At 45.1% G+C, this 19,028-nt stretch overlaps 1 protein-coding gene across 1 annotated transcript in view; it reads left to right on the forward strand.

Moving 5' to 3' along the window:
• coro7 (coronin 7) overlaps positions 1-19,028 on the forward strand; it is a 389,354-nt gene that overhangs the window by 74,974 nt on the left and 295,352 nt on the right.

Raw genomic sequence — 19,028 nt, forward strand, 5'->3', positions numbered from 1 at the left:
CCAGCTGCAAAAGTTTAAGTTTTTGAGCATGATGTGCATAGAACAGAGTCCACAACAGAACTGCCTACAGTTGACAAAGATGGAGGCTTTAAAGGCCCGTAGAGGTACTGATGTCATCAAAAAGACCGGAAGAAGAAGTGACGTCAGCAAAGGGGCCGGCTTCGGAAGTGATGTCAGCAAAGGAGCCGGTTTCGGAAGTGTTCTCAGCAAAGGGGCCGGCTTCGGAAGTGATGTCAGCAAAGGGGCCGGTTTCGGAAGTGTTCTCAGCAAAGGGGCCGGCTTCGGAAGTGATGTCAGCAAAGGGGCCGGCTTCTGAAGTGTTCTCAGCAAAGGGGCCGGCTTCTGAAGTGATGTCAGCAAAGGGGCCGGCTCCGGATGTGATGTCAGCAAAGGGGCTGGCTCCGGAAGTGATGTCAGCAAAGGGGCTGGCTTCGGAAGTGATGTCAGCAAAGGGGCCGGCTCCAGAAGTGATGTCTTCTGAGGTGCCAGAACCTTGCAGGATATCCCGGGAAAGGTCTGTAGGGAACTGAGAAAGACAGTCAGCGCAGTCCGCCGCCCCCTGGTCGGATGTTTTATTACCATTACTCAGACCCTTTAGCTGCCTCCTACTCGCACGTGTGTGTTAGCGGGTTTTTCCTCTGGATATTCTGCTTTTCCTACCATACCCCTAGGGGGCGCTAGTTAGTTTAATTGGTCACCATAAACTGGTCCCATATGAGAGAGTGTGTGTGTGTGTGTGTGTGTGTGTGTGTATGTGCACATGCGTCATCTGCTGGTTGGCGTCCCATTCAAGGATGGCTCCAGCCTAAACTTGATTAAGATGGCTTGATTTCCATCGTTAGCATTGCTAGGGTTGTAGCCTCTGAGGTTGGCACCCATATATAATTGATGCCACGGGAGTGCAAATCCTTATCTGATCTGTGGATACGAAATCTCTGAAGTATTCAAAGTTTATCTTGTTGCGAAAGAAATAACAAGACAAAGTTAGAGCTTTGGGGCACCTTTCGGCCAACTCTGTATAATTCAAAGCAATAAATTGAAAGAGGCCGTGTGTCTTAGGTAGACTGACTGGCAGTGCCTCTGAATTTAAGGCATTCTGAGAGGAAGAGACGGGTCCGGATGGACGAACCCCAGAGGTGACGTCAGACGGAACGGCATCCATCGTTCTGTCTGCAGAAGGGGAAGAAGAGCGGCCATTAGTACACAGTGCCACCTCCTGTCTCGGTGGAAAATTACCGGGAGCCAAGCCTTCAAGCTGTTTTTCCTACGCACGCTCGTGACACTTGCTGCTCTTTTCTCGTGTGTTTTCACCCTCTTGTTCTCTTCGACGACAGTTACTGTCCCTCGCACAGGGCTTCGGTTTCATTTCACTTTATACTCTTCCTTTGTTTTGTTTTTGCTGCGTTACAACTTGTGTGCTAACAAATCCACTTGAGTTTTTGAATCAAAGTGGATAGCAGCACCGAGATGTTCAGTAACGCGACCCAGCTGTGTTCAGCAGATCTTCTTCCTTTGTACAGATAATGCTTCAGTGTATTATGTGTGGGACAGGGGGACTCAGTGGCTGGGTCCTCCAGTATGTTCCTCAGGGTGTCCCTGTGTATGTGCGGGATATTCTCCGGATATTCTGGTTTTCCTCCCATACCCCTAGGGGGTGCAATTAGTTTAATTAGTCAAATAAACTGTGACTATGAGAGTGTGTGTGTGTTTGCGTCCTCTACTTCTGCTGGACTGGCGTCTGGCGTGAACTGGATTGGAAGATGGCTTGATAACGGATGGATGAATTATCTAACGTGAGTGTGCACTAAACTGATATGAGGTGTGGATGCCTTTGTCTGAATCAGGGGGCACTGCAGTTACTATCTTGCAGTCCCTGCTTCAGTCCGATTCAGGAGAGGTTAGGTGTTGTACCTGACACTTGCTCACACCCTTCGTTTATGTCATCTCCTGTTGAGCTGTTGCCCTGCCCAGGGTTTGTTTCCTACTTTGCGCCCTGTGTTGGCTGGGATTGGCTCCAGCTGACCCCCATGACCCTGTAGTTAGGATATAGCGGGTTGGATAATGGATGGATGGATGGATTTTCATACAAACAATGTAGCTCAAAGTGGTTTACGTAACGAACAAAGAGAAAAAAGGCAAAATAAATAATTACAATTAGGGAACACTAATTAACATAGAATAAAAGTAAGGTGCGATGGCCAGGAAGGATAGAAAAAACAAAATTAGGGTTAAATAAAATCTGCAGGGGTCCCAAGGCCACGGGACCCCCATTCTATCTAACATAAATGACCTCAATCAGTCCTCTTGGTATTCAGGGTTCTCATGGAAGGACTTGATGATGACGGTCATGTGGCCTTCTGGCCTTTAATCCATCAATGTAAGGACATCACGGTGCTTTGATCAGGTGGTGGTGGCGCAGACTTTGGAATACATTTTTGGGGTTACATTTCAGTTTTGGTGATCGAACAAATCTGGCTTTTTGGCTGCGAACCTTGTGCATTGTTTGATTTTTTTTTTTTTTTTGACCACGGTTCCTGATCCTAAAATTACAGCCTCTCCTGTTGAGTATAATCATCAGACAGGATCTCTGTAACTTTAGTCCTGTCCGAATCGCACATGTCAGTAACTTTTCACAGACTGTATGGTCGCATCTAAGTAAAGATCACAGAGGCTTTTATCGTTTAGAAAAAAATGATTCACACGGAACTTGTTTTACCTGGGATTGACATGTCAGTAAAATTCCATTGTGTGAACGACTTCAGCCCACCTCCTGGTATAAAACTAATTCTTATCCAAAATGGGATTTAGGGTTGCAATTTTCTCACATGTTCTGCCATCAAGAGTTTGTTGTGAACCATCACACGCTTACTATCTCGTTTTTATTGATCAATTTTGAACGCTCATGTGTGATTGTGTGGTGAGGTCAATGGATGAGACTTTCTGGTATCCGTGCAGTTTGACTGTGTGAAAGTTGAGTTGATGTTTCGCTCTGTCGCTGTTTTTACAGTAGGCTGACTGTAGCGAGGTGTCGCTCTCAGTACTGGTTTACTTAGCTTTTATCTTATGACTAGTGATTGGTGTTAGTTATGCTGATCAATTAAAAGCATAAACTTACCCACCACCTCTTGTAGCTGTTCGGAAGAGATGTTCAAAGATCCAGTCTATACATTGTGAAAAGGCGCTATATAGGCACCTGACCCGACTGGAAACGGAGGCACACTTAAAATAAATAAACAATTTATTTTTCTTTGCCTGTAGGCGCACATCTTCCCCGTGTGTCTCACAGGCAGTACACAGTCCCAAGCACAGCAACTAATACACCAACCCAAATAAAGCACACTCTTCTTCTTCTTCCTCCACCACTCCTTCCAGGCAACCTCGTCCTCCTCCTCCCGATTCTGGCCCCTGAGTGGTGGTCTCTGGCTCCTTTTATCAGGCACCCAGAAGTGCGCCAGGTGCTTGATTAGCAACACCCGGCTGCACCTCTGGGTGTGGCAAAATAACTGCCCAGAAGGGCCCAGCAGCTCCCACTGCAGCACCCCCTGGTGGAACCCAACAGGGCTGCACCAAACTCCAACCCCCATGAAGCCCTGCGGGAGTCTGAGGCGCCACTGCAACCCAGGGAGGCTGCCATCTAGCGTCCAGGATGAGGCACTGGGTCTCCAATCCTTGCTCCCCCGGAACGTATGCCGCAAGGGCGTCCCGGCCGCCTGCCACAACACATAAAAGGCAAAGCCCTCACTGTCTCATCACTAATTCTCCCACTTTCCATATAGGTGGGAAGCTGAAATTTCGTGTGCAGTGTACTTATAAAAGTTTGGGTATGTTTCATGTCCTATTGCAACACTCAAGGTGGGGGAAACGGGTGTACCCCCTAAACTGTATATATAGATAGGGGAAACCCCTCATCACTATTTCTGTGACTTCCAATATACGTAGGAAGCCCAAATTTCCCATGCTCATCCTTTACACCGTACTTACAAACGTTAAGTATGTTTTATTTCGCGCCGTGCCCTGTAACAAACTTTCGAAAATAACATCTTCTTTTGGCGGTTCTCACCATTATGCTGTGTGACAGATTTAGGGTCCCCGTGACCCCTTGAACCCTCAGACCAGACGTCAGACACCAGATTAAAAAGTCCAATAATTATTTATTACAATAATAATGTGCACAAAGCACCCTCCACTCCACAATACTCAATAAACAATACAATTCTCTATAATCAAATCATAATCCTCCACTCCCAGATGCTTAGCCACCCTGCCTCCTAACTTGGCTCGTCGTCTGGGATTACCCATGGTCCTTTTATATCCCCTGACCCAGAAGTGTTCTCAATCCTTCAGTTCATGTGACCTCGTATCACTTCCGGGTCAGAAAAAAAGTCCTTTTCTTTATCCCGGAAGCACGTCATTCCTCCTGTTGCTGTGACTAAGACATACTTCCGGGTTATAGGGCACGTAAGAGTAAGAGTCTGGGCCTCCCTGCAGCGTCCTCTGTTAGCCCCCAAGGTATCCAGCAGGGCTGTGAAGGAAAACTCCAATATCCATGATGCCCTGCTGGAATTCGGGGCGGCTTGGGGGTGTTGGCCGGGATGTACGGCCGGCAATCCCTCACAGCTGTAAGGAACTTTCGGAACTGACCTCTCCTTTTGGCGGTTTCATTCCTTATTTCCGTTAACAGACGATTTATTTCACGTGAGAGACGCAAAAGGTGAGGCAGACAGTACCGTGCCACCCTGAAGGGGGCGCATGTGAGCCAAACAGGCGCTTGTTGCTGCTGTTCTTCTACGCAGAGGTGCCAATAAGTTAGTGACATCAGAGAGTCAAGTGCAGTGCTGCAGTCCGTTTATTTTTATTTTTTGTTCCGACTGACTGCCAAAATTGAAAGATTAAGACTTTAAAAATAAAGCAAAATAAGAAAGTGATGGAGATTTTTGTGGAGAAGGATAGGCACATGGACTTCATTTATAAATAAAGATAAGACCATAAACGGCTTTCAATTTTATAAAAATTGGATCAGACTAAGAAAAAAATAAACCAATATTTAACTCTTTGAGGGCTGAATATTTTTTTCCAAAAAATGATGCTTTCACACAGAAATCAACATAAAACATCTGTTGCTGCATGCTGTGGCTGCCAGTTTGTCGCGCATGAGCGGCAGGCTTGTTGCCAGGCTGTCTTCACGTGGCTGGGACAGCAGTTCACAGTTGCAGTTGCATTACAATCTGGATTCTACCTCTTATCATTGTTAAGTGTCAGTCCTCCCTGGCGAACATTGTCAGTACCATGACTAGCTGGGGACCGATCAGCTGAAGCTGGAACCTCCACATTCGTTTTTGATCACTTGTATCAAAATCTGAGTCCGACAAGTCATAGTCCAGTTCAGAGATAATAGGTAAGACATCGTCCACGGAGTATTTTGCTTTTCGGATTCACTTTGATCTCTCGCCAGATGTCAGTGCCATTTTTGCCGTTGTGTGCGCCTTGCTACTCACATGAGCACAGGGGATCTCAGTCAAATCAATGAATCTAACTTTCCTTCTACCAACAAGAATCCAACTTAACGGTTGGTTTTGTCACAGTTTACAGTTGATTATCATCGTCAACTCCTCCTTTTGACAAAGGTTGACATCAGCCTTGAAAGAGTTAAAAACTAAATTTTGACAAATACAATTTTCTTTTGTTTTTCTTGTTATTCTTTTATTGAACAGTCTGTATTAAAAATGATGAAAGCGCCTCACCAGCCATGATCCTCCCTGCACATCACTGGTTTCCTTGTGTGCCTGAACAGGTTTCTGACATTTATTAACTCTTTATGCTATTTGTTTAAGATGAATTCTATGTTAACCTAAAATTATTCTTCCACACTGGCCCTAGGGATGGGAATCGAAAACCGGTTCTTGTTGAGAACCGGTTCCCACTGTTTCAATTCCTTGGAATTGTTTGCCATTTTTGCAAACGATTCCCCTATCGATTCCAGTCGCCTCGAATGACGTCACCATGTTGTGTAGCGTCATTTACCCAGCAGGAAACATGGCGCCTAAGCGGCACAAGCGCTCAAAAGTTTGGTTATACTTTATGAGAAAGGATGACAACAGGGCAACTTGCAATACTTGCAAAGTAGATATTTCATCAAAGGGAGGAAACGCTACGAATATGCAAAAGCATTTGCTCACAAAACATGTGATAACCTTATCATGTTTTTGATCCGCTCCGGACTAGTGAATCTCAACCCAGCAGCAGCGGTAACGTTTGCATGTCCTCTCCCATTAATACGGCAGGTAACTAATCAACTAACATTGCATATTATGTTAGCGTGATTTGCCTTATTGCAAAACCTGCTATTACTGTGCATTGCATTTAGATGACCATGACGAGAGAGACAGACAGAGTCTGGCTGGCTCAGATGCTGCCAGTTCTCGCTGCAGTCTACCAGTAGCTTCTCCTTTCACAGAGGCGGGAATAAGTAAAATTTCCTTCCTGAAAAAGCAGATATGCTTATATTTCTGCAAAAGAATTGTTAATTCTCCATAGTTGATGGTTGCAGAATTGCACAGTGCACAGTTCCATTGGGCTTGAGTTGATTTTATTTGTTGCTGGCTGATGTAGTTTTATTTTTGAGTGCTCAGCTCATATATACTTTTAAAAAGAAGAGTGTAAATGTTACTGGACATTCTTAATTTATATTAATTTATGTTATACTTTGTTATTGCTACAGAAGAATATTTATTTTATTATTATTTTACATTTACAAATTTTTTTCTGGGGACCCCGTGGCACCCCATCGAGGAGCCGTAGGCTGTGTACTCTTAAGATCTCACTGTTGGGTTTGTAAGGTCATGCTACTCCTAAATTTCTATCTTGTTCAAAGATAAGATATAAAACAAAGTTCTAAGCTAATCGACCTGTGTGTTCTCCTTTTTTAAAAATAAGAATCGATAGGAGAATCGATAAAGAATCGAATTGTTAAACAGAATCGAAAATGGAATCGGAATCGTGAAAATCTTATCAATTCCCATCCCTAACTGGCCCAATCAAAAATCAAGCAACTTCTGGCCTACTTTGACTTTGAGTTTTTCCTCTGGTGCAAATATCTCGTACTTCAGTTTTGTTCTCTGTTTCTTTTTAACTTTGTGCTTTCTAATAGCTCAGATCTATTGTACATGTAATGGTTTGTTTTCATAAGTCTGTTTGAATAAAGAGGTCTGTTAAATAAAGAATAATAGTGATAATAAAAGAAGCAGATGTTGGCAGGCCAGTGCTCAATTTTTTTTTTTTTTACAGTCCCTTCACTTCTCACTAGTGTCAAAGTCGTTTCGATCTTTCTGTACAAATGAACTGATCTAACGGGGTTAACTTTTTTGGCCAGTGCTGAGGATTTTTTTTTTTGGTACTGGGAATGACAGATAGAGGAATCAGTAAGAACACAATTAATTAGCCTGAACAGACAAAGACGAGTAAAACCAAAACTCCAACTCGCTTTAATGGGTGGATTGTTCTTTTCATTTGAAATGCTAAGGAGATGATTTAATTTTGTGAGAGCCTACCATGAATTTTATTTTTTTTCCCACACGGTTCAGATGATCTTCATATGCTTTGCCCACTTTGATGCCACACGGCGTATCTCACACAATTGTGCACATTGAAGTGATGTAGCACAGGGGTGTCGCGTTCCGGGCCTGGAGGGCCGCAGGTTTTCATTCTGACCTTTTTCCTAATCAGTGACCAGTTTTCACTGCTAATTAATTTCTTTTTCCTTCATTTTAATAGCCCTGTTTTTAAGGATTCTGTCCTCTGAATTGATTCTTTTCTTCATGAAATGAAATCCAAACAGAAATGAGATGTTCAAACAAATCCAAATCATCCATCCATCCATTATCCAACCCACTATATCCTAACACAGGGTCACGGGGGTCTGCTGGAGCCAATCTCAGCCAACACAGGGCACAAGGCAGGAAACAAACCCAGGGCAGGGCGCCAGCCCACTGCTGGGCACACACACACACACCCAGCACACACACACACACACACACACACTAAGGGCAATTTAGAATCACCAATGCACCTGACCTGCATGTCTTTGGACTGTGGGAGGAAACCCACGCAGACATGGGGAGAACATGCAAACTCCACGCAGGGAGGACCCGGGAAGTGAACCCAGGTCTCCTAACTGCGAGGCAGCAGCGCTACCCACTGTGCCACCGTGCCACCCAAATCCAAATCATATTATGTGATATCATCTACTGTTAAATTCTACTCCGTACTTCTAAAATTTTTATTTTTATGTTGTATTGAGGATTTGTTCTGTTCTGTGTATTGTATTGTATTGACCCCCCCCCTTTCTTTTTCACACCCAACCTACCTGGAAAGGGGTCTCTATTTGAACTGCTTTTCTCAAGATTTCCTCCATTTTTTTCCCTACAAGGGTTTTTTTGGGAGTTTTTCCTTGTCTTCTTAGAGAGTCAAAGCTGGGGGGCTGACAAGAGGCAGGGCCTGTTAAAGCCCATTGCCGCACTTCCTGTGTGATTTTGGGCGATATAAAAATAAACTGTATTGTATTGTATGTGAAACGAGCCAAAAGATGACCAACTAAACTGGGATTTGAAACTCCCACCAATTTCACTCCAACCAATCTCTTAATGAGAAGCTGATTCTTGCTGTTAATTAAACTCGTTATTTAATTCCATGGTTTGTTGCTCTCATTTTGCCACAGCAGACATTTCCAAAACCCTCAAGATGTTTTGTTGAGCTGAGAGATCAGCCTTACTGAGTGAGACCTTCACCTTTCTTTATTTTCAGATATTGTGTGACGGGCGCAGGTGAGCTGGTCGTGTGGCGGCTCGTTTTGGGTCTCATTATTGTTTGGCTGCTAATTAAGGAAAAAGAAACAACTAAGGGGGGCTGAGTCAAGTTAATTAAAACTAAAGCAAAAGAAGTTAATTAGCAGCAAAAACTGGTCACTAATGAAGAAGATGGTTAGAATGAAAACCTGCAGCCACTGTGGCCCTCCAGGACTGGAGTTCGACACCCATAGTGTAGCACTGGTGGCACTGAATGAAGAAGCCAGTGATAAAACGACAACCAAGAAGCAATTCTACACGAAACTTAATCCATCCATCCATCCATTTTCCAACCCGCTGAATCTGAACGCAGGGTCACGGGGGTCTGCTGGAGCCAATCCCAGCCAACACAGGGCACAAGGCCGGAACCAATTCATGTAAAAATTAATTCATACATGCAGAGGATTGAGGAGAATTCAGAGCCCTTCACTTTCCGCATACTTTGCTGAGCTGTAGATTTCATTTTGGGTGGCGCAGTGGGTAGCGCTGCTGCCTCGCAGTTAGGAGACCTGGGTTCGCTTCCCGGGTCCTCCCTGCATGGAGTCTGCATGTTCTCCCCGTGTCTGCGTGGGTTTCCTCCCACAGTCCAAAGACATGCAGGTTAGGTGCACTGGCGACTCTAAATTGTCCCTCGTGTGTGCTTGGTGTGTGTGTGTTTGTGCACGCCCTGCAGTGAGCTGGTGCCCTGCCCGGGGTTTGTTTCCTGCCTTGTGCCCTGTGTTGGCTGGGATTGGTTCCAGCAGACTCCTGTGACCCTGTAGTTAGGATATAGCGGGTTGGAGAATTAATGGATGGATAGATAGATAGACAGATAGATAGATAGATATGCAGGTTAGGTGGATTGGCGATCCTAAATTGTCCCTAGTGTGTGCTTGGTGTGTGTGTGTGTGTGTGTGTCCTGCGGTGTGTTGGCGCCCTGCCCAGGATTGACTGGGATTGGCTCTGGCAGACCCCCGTGACCCTGTGTTCGGATTCAGCGGGTTGGAAAATTGATGGATGGATGGAGATTTCATTTTAAAGGGATAAATTGGCCATTTTTTGCCCATCAGTCTAGACTCAGTCACCCATATTGACAAAGTGCAAACCAAAAATTAAAGACTAACATCTCATATTTATTAAAGTATTCAGACCCTTTTGCTGTGGTGCTCAGGTGCCTCCTGTTTGCTTTAACTCTCTTTGAGATGCGACGAGAATTCGATGAGCGTCCACCTGTGGCAGAATGAATTGAGTGGACATCATTATTTAGAGAGGCACATGTGTGTACCTGAGTGGGGGGGGGGGTCCCCACAGCTCACACTGAGGGTCGGGCCATGAAGTCCAAGGAGCTCTCTGTAGACCTCTGTGATTAAATTGTGGTGAGGGCAAAGGTAGAAAGCTTTGAGCGTTCCCAGGAACATGGCGGCCTCAATAATTGCGAAATGGAAGAACCAGGACTTGTCCTGGAGTTGGCCGTCCAGCCAAACTGAGCAACTAGGCCAGAAGGGCCTTGGTCAGGAAGGTGACTGAGAACCCAATGGTCACTTCAACAGAGCTTCAGAAGATGGGAGAACCTGTCGGACGGACCACCATCTCGGCAGCACTTCATCAAGCAGGCGTTTGTGGTCGAGTGGCCAGACAGGAAGACTCTCTTGAGTAAAACACACATTTAAGGACTCTGAGAGCTGAGGACATACATTCTCTGGTCCGATGAGACAAAAATTCAACTCTTTGGGCAGAACTCTAAGCCCTTTGTCTGGCAAGGACCAGGCACTGCTTATCACCTGCCTAATACTACCCTTATGGTGAAGCATGGTGGTGGCAGCATCATAATCTGGGGGTGCAGGGATGGGGAGACAGGTCACAATTGAAGGAAGGCCAAATACAGAGAGGTCCTTGAAGAAAACCTGCTCCAGAGTACACGCCACCTCAGGCTGGAACTCAATGGTTCCCCTTCCGGCATTGCAATGACCCAAAGCATTCAGCCAAGACAGCGCTGGAGTAGCTTTAGGACAAGTCCCTAAGGGTCCTTGAGTGGCCCAGCTGAACCCAAGACTTAAAACACATTAAACACTTCCCATCCCATCCAGTTTAATGGGGTTTGTGAGGGTCTGCCAGGAAGAATGCAATAAACCAGCTGTGCAAAGCTTGTAGAGACTTACACATGAAGACTCAAATCTGGAATTGGTGCCAAAAGGACTTCTACAAAGTAATGAATTAACGGTCGGAATACTTTCATGAATGAGAGATTTCAGCTTTTGCCTTCAAATAATCAATTTTCAAACATGTCTTCACCATGTCATTATGGGTTATTGAGTGTAGATTGAGGGACAAAAAGGGCAAATTTATTTATTTAAAATTAAATCTACTATGCAATTAAGTGTGCAGAAAGGGAAGGGGTCCGAGTACTTTCTAAATCCACTGTGACAAGTGTCACCACAAAGGGGTGCCACTAAGCCCCAAACCCCAGACACAATGTCACCCGACACATTGACGATTTGTGTTTGTTGCCAACACGTTTCCCATCAAGCAGCACTGGCCAAAATGAACACAAGAATATAACAATCAATCAATTTCCTCTCTCCTTCCTCACTCCAAGTTGAGTGTCACCTCAGGGAATTAGACGCAGTGGGCTTCTTTTAAACTGAACCCAGGGCCGCTTTTGGTGTCACGGCATAGGTCGTCCGAAGCACTTCTGGGTTGCATGGAAAACCTGGGCAGCGCCCCCTGGTGTCACCCAAGGACCCCAATAGGCTATGAATTTCAATTCCTTTGCCATCCTGCGGGTGCCCTAACTGGGTTCAGCCCATAGGAACACTGCCACCTGCCTTGTGGGGGAATGAACTGCGCCTGGCATCCACATTCACCAGGGATGAAGATTATCAAGTGTCTCCATTCCTGCCTTACTTCCATTGTGAATTTCCCCTTGGGATTAATAAAGTATCTATCTATCTATCTATCTATCTATCTATCTATCTATCTATCTATCTATCTATCTATCTATCTATCTATCTATCTATCTATTATACAGTAGCTTTCATATCTATCTATCTATCTATCTGGGTGGCACGGTGGTGCAGTGGGTAGCGCTGCTGCCTCGCAGTTGGGAGACCTGGGGACCTGGGTTCGATTCCCGGGTCCTCCCTGCGTGGAGTTTGCATGTTCTCCCTGTGTCTGCGTGGGTTTCCTCTGGGTGCTCCGGTTTCCTCCCACAGTCCAAAGACATGCAGGTTAGGTGGATTGGCGATTCTAAATTGGCCCTAGTGTGTGCTTGGCGTGTTTGTGTGTGTCCTGTGGTGGGTTGGCACCCTGCCCGGGATTGGTTCCTGCCTTGTGCCCTGTGTTGGCTGGGATTGGCTCCAGCAGACCCCCGTGACCCTGTGTTCGGATTCAGCGGGTTGGAAAATGGATGGATGGATGGATGGATATCTATCTATCTATCTATCTATCTATCTATCTATCTATCTATCTATCTATCTATCTATCTATCTATCTATCTATCTATCTTATGGCCTCCTGGCTGGGATGGAGGATGATTTCATAATGGAAGTGTGGCAGGAGTGGAGACATCTTAGTCTTGATTACAACTGGGATAGAAGAATGGCTGTCCTTTCCACTGTGACACTTGTACAAACTTTAGAGAAATCCAAGAAAATGAAAGAGAAGTTAACATTTGGTGGGCTGTTGACTCACTTGTGTTTTTCTGATCTCCCCCTGAAGTTGTTTTTGCTCGCTTGTGTTACTGCTTTGGCTCATTTACAGGCGCTGATCGTTAGGCATATTATTAGACGCTCAGTGCGGCCCACGATGAAGTAACCACCGCTCCTCACATGCAGGAATTCAAGTTTTAAAGTCGCAGCCCCTTATCCTTCACTTGAAAGTTAAGACCCAGAGATCCTTTGGCAGGTACCCCCCAGGTAGAGGGTGCCCCAGAGTTGAATGATTACTGGCCAAGAGAGCCCCCACAAAATCCAGCATGCATCCCAGGATAAGCTGCAACAAGAGGAGCCCTGGGAGCTCGCATTTCAAGTTTTCGTAGGTGATGTTGACTCAGGTGATCGACTCCAGGACATCAGCATTGGCTTTTACTGTTCACACAAAGACCCCCACATCACTGGGTTAACCCAAACCACACGCACATGGAAGCCGCGCCACATCTGACTTTTCCACAGTGCTCGAATTATTAAAAATGAATTAAACATCATTTGGGGAAGCTGAATCCAAGTGAGGTTAGTTGGCGCTGGCATTGGCTACTCCAGTATGGGAACACTGGAACGTCTTCTTAACAGAGCTGTTATTAAGTTCAGCTCTGTGGTTAGGAAAGTAGGAGTTGTGATTTGGCTCAGATCTGACATGGAGGGATGGTTTTATTTTTAGTTTTGCTGGATCGGCCCGTTGCTTTGTTACACTTACAGCGAGCTCTTGTTTGACTTTGGTTAGATTTGTGTATACAGCTTGTTATGGCCGAGGGGTGCAGCTCCTGAATCATTAATAACCGCTGCATCTTTTGAAAGGTTCAGTTTCCGTTGGAGTCATCCGGTACTGTATCGAATTTGTGGATTGTTCCCATTTTAAAAATGTTCGAGGAAACGTGAAGACAGGAGTGATTTTTGTGCTGCCTCATGGGTCCAGCATGCTGGGTTTGAATCCCAGGTGTTCTTCCGTGTCTTTTAGGTTGTCTCCCTACACTCCCAAAGAGATGGGCTTTCTCTGGTTCTAAATTGGCATCATTTACAGTAAGTCTGGGCGTTGGCTGTGCCCTTTACTGGGCCGATGCGCCATCCAGAGCTACTTTCTGCCGTGTGCCCAGTACTGTAGGAATGCCATCCGGCTCCTACGGCACTGATTTTCAGAATGTTACATTATGGCGTTTTCCTAGCAACCCTTCTGAGCTATTCATTAATTTTGTTCGTTGTTTAACATCCTATTTTGTTTTTCTGATCATTTTAGCCCTTGCCCTTCTGTCTGTATAACAATGTCACAACTCACTGTTACATTTCAGCTAGGATTTCCTGCCAGGCTGAGGTGAAAATTCACATTTTATGTCTTTTATTTGTTCATTTTTGTTTGTTTCATTTATGTTATTGTTACTTATCTGAGTTCTTTGGTTTATTCCCTATGTCTGTGTTACGTTCTTTATGTTTTGTGAGTGGTCCCCCAAGAGGAGGGGCCACCTGCCCATCACCACAAGGGGACTGCCCCTTTGTCTTACTAAGGCGGGGACAACCCACAGTCCTTTGCAGTTCATTTGAATGCGCTTGGGAGTTGGTGAGTTTTGCATTTTGTGATTTATTTGAAATTGTATTAATAATAATAACTCTTTACATTAATATAGTGCTTTTCTCACTGCTCAAAGTGCTTTACATAGTAAATGGGGAGCCACTTCAACTACCACCAATGTGTAGCACCCACCTGGATGAGGCAGTGACAGCCATTTTGAGCCAGTACGCTCGCCACATACGAGCTGTTAGGTGGTAAAGGAGTGAGAGAGAGAGACAATTAGGTACAGGGGATGATTAAAGGGGCCAGAATGGATGAGGACGTGGTGGGTAATTTAGCCTGGACATAAGAACTTGGACTTGCCAGCCACTGTCCTCAAAGATGAATGGCTTCTCTCTAACGCTGCCCATTTGACATAAGGATAAGTGTGACCAAGATCTATAATCGTGTTCCTCTCCTTTGGTAACTTCAAGTGATTTGGTATCTTTTACATCATTTTAATAATGATTCTTTACATTCATATAGTGCTTTTCTCACTACTCAGATTGCTTTACATAGAGAGGGGGGGAGCCACTTCAACTACTACTAACGTGTAGCATCCACCTGGATGACACGATGTCAGCCATTTTGCGCCAGTACACTCACCCCACATTAGCTATTAGGCGGTGAGGTTGTGAGAGAGTTAGCCAATTAGGGAAAGGGGATAAATAGGAGGTTAGAATGACTAGGCCATGGTGGGTAATTTAGCCTGGACATCGGGTACATGCTGATGCTGAAAGTTTGGATATTTTGACCATTTTGCTCAAGTCACTACCCGGGTTTTTGATGATTTCCCTGTCATGAGCTAGGAGTCCCAAGCACTAAAGATTTTCAAAGCATGTAGTCCCAAACACTCCCAACTAGAGGGGGTTGTCACCGTCAAACCCTGGCTAGCAATAAGGGTAAGCACGAAATCTTTATAAAATAAATCAAAATACAATTTCACAAAAAGGATTCGATTCCCGGGTCCTCCCTGCGTGGAGTTTGCATGTTCTCCCCGTGTCTGCGTGGGTTTCCTCCGGGCGCTCCGGTTTCCTCCCACAGTCCAAAGACATGCAGGTTAGGTGGATTGGCGATTCTAAATTGGCCCTAGTGTGTGCTTGGTGTGTGGGTGTGTTTGTGTGTGTCCTGCGGTGGGTTGGCACCCTGCCCAGGATTGTTTCCTGCCTTGTGCCCTGTGTTGGCTGGGATTGGCTCCAGCAGACCCCCGTGACCCTGTGTTCGGATTCAGCGGGTTGGAAAATGGATGGATGGATGGATTCCAATCAGAATGAAGCTCCATGGAGCACAGAGGAAAAATGGAATGGCCTGTAACAAAGACCATCCAAGTTGAGCAAAGTGCCAATACAGAATCCTAATAGGTTGGTCAAATAAAACCAACAAGATGGTCAGATTTCCAAAATTTACAATGGGATACGATCACAGCGAAGCACAAATAACTCACCAGCTCCTGAGCGCATTTGAATCAACTGCTGGACGATGCCTCTGGATTTGTAGGGTGGAGGGCAGTTCCTGGTGGTGATTGGCAGGTGGCCACACCTGTTGGGCTGACCGCCCACAAAACACATGGAACACAACAAAGGCAGTTTATACACCTAGACAAACCCAAAAATAAAGATTGATGCGCAATCCTTTGCCTCACCGGGACGATCTTTGGTGTAACAGATGGTTTCTACAGTTACTTGAAGCAGCTGGTCCTGACTCCATTGATAGCCACCCTCACCTTCTGGGCAACTCAAGAGTCCCTTTTGTCTGGAACAAGGAACGTGCTGGAGAGTCAGCCTTGCTCCAGCAGCAGCAGAGGTTGGATGGACTGGGAAGGACGACAGATTGTATCAAGAACTTTATATGGAATGGCCCAGCCATGGACCAGGAGATCTTACGGCCCGTAGCCCATTTCCATTTCCTCCGTGTGTCTTGTTGCTGCATACCCACCGCTTGACCCCGGCTCTCGTATTATTAGCCTTGGGCTCTGGCATAGCGGATTGTTGTGAATGCTTTTCAGAAACTGTCCAGAATCGTTCACCGTTTCTAGGGTCCACACACCTCCATACAAGAGGAGAAACTTTAATGGTGGACATGGTTGACCTTTCCCCCCCTCAATTTTTTAAATAATATTGTGTTGTTTCTTTAAAAAAATATTAAAACTTGCAAAATCTGGGAAACTGCTGCATATTTTAGTCACTTTTTGCATCTTCCTTCAAATTATGAACCACTCAATGAACGTGAAACGTTAAAACCAACTGTGCGGCCATTCTATGATGCCCCACGCCATGTGCTTTGGGGTAATGACAGCGCCCTCCCCACTACGTACCCCGACTCCATGGACCAGCACGCAGTTTTTTTTTTTTTTTTTAATCCTCTCCTTTGCCCTTTTTTGTTGTCTTTTACTAAGAAAGGGGTCATCTTGCTTGCTCAGCTGGCTGGCAGCGTCACGCAGCTGGCGATGGGTGCCGCCTCCAACCTGCTGTTTCAGATAAATAGCCGGAAAAGGTGAAATCACAGAGCTGCTCTTTTATTGGGATGGAGCGTTGCAGTGCATGTGTGTTTCAAATTACATAGCTCGAAATATTCGTCATAGCTGGAGGAGTGCGAGCGGACGAGCCAAAAGGAGACGTGTGGTTTTTGGCGGGAGGCAGGCAGGAAAGGGAATATTTGCTGTACTCCGAGTTGGGCCATAGTATGGATTCTGTTAAAGAGCTTTATGGGAACGGGAAAGTCACTAAATCATTGGCTGGCCACTTTATTTTTTGTGAAAATATGCTCTTCTGCTTCAGTCTGAGCTGTTATTTTCTAAAATATTCTTGACGGGAGTGGCTGACAGGTCAGAGTTCATTTGCCAGGAAGAAAACTGTGGAGAGAGGACTGGTAAATGGCACATTTGACATCTTATTTGGAAAATAAGAGTATTGAAAGTGTGAGAGACGGCTGCTGTGCCCACATCAGGTGTTGAAGGGGTTGACTGTTCTACATTTTTTTTGGTTTTCTTTTCATCATTAGGCTGGTTTGCAAGGATCAAGGGAAATAGCTAAAGGATTGGGGGTGGGGGGGGGGGGTACAATACAAAGTGCCTCTATGGAAACTGAAACCTGGGGAAATGGTGTGGGACCTTCAAGCTGGCCTGCCCCGAACAGACTCAAGCAAAGTGGCAAATCCTTTAACTACAACCTGCAGGCTGCAGCTTACCCAGGCCTCACAATGGGGAGCTCTAGTTTAAGGAGACGGGGCACATAACTGACATATTATAAGCAGCACTTGATGACCTCACCGTCATATTTGTGACGTCATGCTAGGCACGTTATAAATTTCCTCCTGTTGTCTGTCTGCGTCATCCCTTGGTAGGTAAATGACATGTCATTTCGTGCAGCACATTTAGCTTCGTTTACCCTAGCAGTATGGTTGTATTGGCTTTTTGACTCTCATTTTTGGCCACCATTTCTGATTCTCGTCTTGCCCCTCGTTTCCCAGTTGCCTGGTTTTCTTTTTGATCTCCTGATTGTGACCCTTTTAAACCTATGACGTTGTTTCCATTTCCTCGTCCACTCAAAGTAATACCTGGGACACTTCATGGGTCTCTTAACAGCTATTAGGTAACCAAACAGGCTTGATGAATTACTGTACTGTATATACTCGCGTATAAGTCGGGTCTTGAAACCCGAAAAAATCAATCATAAAATCAGACCCGACTTATACGCCCGTTCAAAAATACGACACTTAATTTTTCTTTTTACTTAATCTTCTTGCTTTCTCCAATCTCTCACCAGTTTCTCAGACGCATCGAATTTTGTTGCAGCAGCGCAGTTTCCAATTTCTTTCGCTACTTCAACGATGCTTAATTTAAAACTAGTTCTTCTGATTGAATGCTCCATCGTAGATAAGGGATGCTCTTACGATAAAGGTGTATTGAGGGTGTGAGATACAAAAAACACAAAACAGTGCAAACGTCGTTTTGGAATAGTTGGGGTATCACCGTATGGTCACGTAGGCACAATACATAGAAAAAAAGGCTGGGTGCTCCGTAGTTACTCTCTCAGGTAGGCGTTAGCATATCATAATCTCATGGACCAATAGCAGGAGTTTCCTGCATTTGTCTTATACAACCGACATTATAAAAAATTATACAGTAAAATCAAGCACCGACTTATGCGTGGGAGAACTTATTTGCAAGTATATACGGTAAATGGTTTCTTCTCTTCTGTCAAACTCGGGAGTCTGGAGGGCCACAGTGACTCCCGAGCAGGTTTCCTAATGAGAAGTCACTCTTTGCTGTTGATGCCCTTATTGCTCAAGTCCGTTTGCTTTGTTTTGTGAATCAGGGGACGTTTTGTTTATTTTTTTCAATTTCTAGTTAGTTCGGTTGTGTTTCAAACTGTAAACTTCCAATTGAACTAAACATATCAATGCACATCTCGTGGGCATTTTGTGGACTTCTTTCATCGGACAGAAATGCTTTTTTCCCCAGGAAAGAAATATCATGGTAATTATTAACTGGAAGACCCCAGTCTGAATTAAGCAGGTTGGACGATGACGCTAGACAAAACACAAAAGTATATTCATACAGGAAGGCCTCAAGAAGGCAGCCTACCTCTGTCCTAAATCCTTAGCACAAGTGATTGTTTAGATTCCGGATTTTTCCAAAGAGTCCTACGTGGCTACTGGCAAGCAGAGTGACGGGTTGGCTTGAAGAGCTAAGTTTAGGTTGCATGGGCTTCTATTCTTCTCTGCTGGCTGCTTTTTACTGGGAATGTTTGGCCACAGCAGTGGCAGGCTGATCCACGAGTTGGCGTTCCTGCTGGTCTTTTCTAAGCCCCTTAACTCTTTGCTGTTCAGTAGAGCAGGTGGGTGTCATTCATTAAAATTGGCCATCCATCTTTTTTTTTTTCTAGCCATGCTCACTCACTTTATCCATGATAGTTTTGTACGACGCCATCAAGGCATTAGGGGTGAATTAGC

This window comes from Erpetoichthys calabaricus, chromosome 11 (assembly GCF_900747795.2).
Source record: "Erpetoichthys calabaricus chromosome 11, fErpCal1.3, whole genome shotgun sequence".
In the NCBI taxonomy this organism is placed as follows: domain Eukaryota; kingdom Metazoa; phylum Chordata; class Cladistia; order Polypteriformes; family Polypteridae; genus Erpetoichthys; species Erpetoichthys calabaricus.